Below are 3,262 nucleotides of genomic sequence, written 5' to 3'. Positions count from 1 at the left end.
GCTCTTGGGGTCCACACCCACAGAAAGCAAGGGACAGAAGCAGGATTGGATGAAGGGAGGCATGGAGCCTCAGCGCAGACCTAACAGAGGCCTCGGCCAACTCAACTCCGGAGTTGTCCCGAGTTGGGAAGAGAGGACTGGGCTTTAACACCCTCATGTGGACCACTCACTGCCTGTGGGCACCCCAGACAGGGCTGAGGGAATCACTGCAGAGGCCTAACACCTGAAGCCCATCTGCCCTAACCGCTCTCAGCAGCTGAGGGAAGAAGTCTCATCTCTCAAAGGACATCCAGTGGGACATCATGGTGTCCATCGTCATCTGCCAGCAGGGCCACACAGGTCTGTGCTTCACACGGTGTGAAGGAGAAGCTCTGCCAGAATTCCAGTAAGGCACCCTCAGAAGGTAAGGCAACAAATGACATTCCCTGCCACTGTGGCTGGCCTTGGAGCTGCAACTGATAGTCACTGCCTCCTGCTGACCTTGACCTTGGTGTGTGTAAGCTGGTGGTGTGACACAGGCCCTCAGCCCTGGGGAAGTCAGCCTGTGCTCCCTGGGCTTTCTGTGAAGAAATGCTGCACTTGTCTAGTTACCATTGAACTTGGACAAAAGCAGTGTCCATAGATGCCCAAATGGATGGCCATGGGGCAACATGTTCCTTCCTGCCATTCTGTGACAGATGCGACAGAAGCACTGGCCTCTTGACAATCATGGTCAGTCAGCCCTGTAAGTTGGTGGCTCTTCTTGCTCAGGCAACAAACTAAGTTCAGTGGGACACTTCCCTTGTGAAGCAAGGTCTCTTAAGTCCACAGGGCGAAATGTGTTAAGGCTGGGAATCCCAAGTTCCCTGAGTGGGTTGCTGGGAGTCATGGGTCATGGTTTTTTTTCCTTAGGACACAGCACTTTATATGTAGTAAATGTAATGATATTCAAGGTGATTTAGGGCAATAGGCTGCTCCCTGGAGAACGCTGCCCCCTGTTCACAAAGCATCACCTCTGAAAGGGCACTTCAGTGCACCTGTGACAGGCCTCCCCCTTGTTCCATCAGGCCAGCGATTCAGGACAGTGGGTCCCAGAACTTACAGCCAGTCTCACACCTCCTTTGCTGTCAAATGGTCTCTCAGTTGGAAGCAGTGTTGTTTTGTGGGACCCCGTGCCAAGGATGACCAAACACTACATTCCCTTGAGATAATGGAGCTGGTGGAGACTTCTCAGGCAGGAAAGGAAAACCTATAATATGAATGGGTGTCTGTTCCCATCAGAATGGTTTACTTCCCCTTTAAGGATACAAAGGATTCACTGTAGTCATCATGCCACCAGGCAGCTGGTTGATCTCCACAGGGGCAGGCCCCTAACTAGAGACCAGTGTTGGACTCTGTTTAGGCAGGTTGAACATCTCAGCAGCCGTGGGACTTGGATTCACGGGGGAGAGAATGTAACAGCACCGACATCAGGGTTGAACCCGTCCACGCACAGAGCAAAGGATCTTACCCCCTTTGCCACCTGGTGTTGGGTGTGGGCCAAAGGGGGACAGGCACTGTGGTGTGGGATGACACAGGTGCCTGGGCCATGCAGCCTGCTTATACTTAACCCTGGGTGTCTTGGGGATTGCTGTTGGGCCTACCCAACTTTGTGATGTGGGTCTGATAGACCCTGGCTCATCGTGGGACTTTTGAACTCATGGTCACTGGTGTCAGGGCTCAGCAGTTGGGTTTTCTGCAGCTATTGTGACTCCCTAAGTTCCCAGGCTCAGGACTCAGGCTCCAGCCAGTGTCCCTCTTCTCATAGTCCTGCTACCAATCCCTTTGAACATCCCCCAGATCACACCTCTCCTGCACCTCCCTCAAAGCCAATCACACATGGATTCCTTCAAGTGACTCAGAAACCTTCCCAACCTGACCTTGACAGTCCTTCCACCCTGAAGTTTCCTCTGCCTGAACCTGCCCAGTCCCTGCCCTCTTGGCATGCGCTTCCCCTCCCCTGACCAGCACTTCTTCAGTCCCTGGGCCCTAGGCAGGATGGGCACAAACACAGAGGAAGAATCCAGAACTGGTCAAACTTTCAAGATCCTTTTAGGAAACCTGCCTGGAACCTCTCAGGTGAAACTCAACCTGTGTCAGGGCCACCCATGTCACCATACACATACCCAGGAAGAGTCCCTGGAGGGCAGGGATGCTGTGCTTCTGTCACATCTCTGTGTCCTCACACCCAGCATGACCTCTGACTTGAGATCAGGGCTCAGTATGGGTATGTTTGGGTCTGAACATTACTCACAAGGAGACAGCTGAGTATTCAGCTACTAGAGTCTGAGCTTGAAGGATATACAGAGAGGCGAGAAGGTGACCAGTCATTGTAGCTGAGAAAATCCAGGAAACAAGGTACAACTGCAATGCTGGGAGCAGCTGGGCTACCAGCTGGTGGCAGGGTGGGCAGTGCCAGGAGGTGGCACTGTGTGGTGGGAAGTCTGGTTTTTCCCATTGGGCTAATACAATAAGCAAATGCTTCCTTCCACTACTGGTCCAAATGCAGTAGGAGCTTCCACTGTTATTTTAACAATGCCTTTTCTACTTCCCAGTTACTTTGTCAGTGGAAGTACTGGGCTCTGCAACCCTTTTTCAGCCAGTTGGGGTCATCCAAAAGCCAAGGCTCTAGAGGCCCCCAAGTCCAGGCCAGCCCCCCACCCAGCATGCCCCACAGAGACACAAGTACTGAGCTGGGTGGATGTGTGTGGAGATGCGTATGGCTGGGAAGCAGTGTCTGACAGGGAAAGAGCAGCACTGGAAGCTACACGGAGGGCCTGTGTGCCCTGGGCCCTGAGGCCCAGATCCTTTGTCTTGTGGTTGTTGCTAGAATCTTAGGACGCTGTCTTTCTTTGGCCGGTTTTTCACTGTCGCTTCTCCCTGCTGCCAACCTTATTAGTGGAAACATTATCAACAGTAAATAAAAAGCACAGCCTTAAGCTTGATCTTCATTCCTTGAAGTACAGGATTTTTTTCATTGTTTTTATTCTTAGCCCCTAAACCTCTAGGTCGGTGTTATTCAACCCCCCTTTTTTTTAATCTCTTAGCAAACTTGAACCTATTGTTAACCTTCCACGGCACACTTAAATTTTATGTTGATCAAAATAAAAAGTAAAAAAAAGAATATACTTACTATGCTTTGAATGTCTTCTGAAAATAATGTCATGATCTTTAAAATGTTTGTGGCACACTTAAGATCCTCTCACAGTACACGGGTTGAAATCACTGCTCTAGGTATTTCCAG

The sequence above is a fragment of the Otolemur garnettii genome, unplaced genomic scaffold, assembly GCF_000181295.1.
Source record: "Otolemur garnettii isolate 467f Iridium unplaced genomic scaffold, OtoGar3 scaffold00116, whole genome shotgun sequence".
Taxonomy (NCBI): Eukaryota; Metazoa; Chordata; class Mammalia; order Primates; family Galagidae; genus Otolemur; species Otolemur garnettii.
This window is presented reverse-complemented; position numbering follows the sequence as displayed.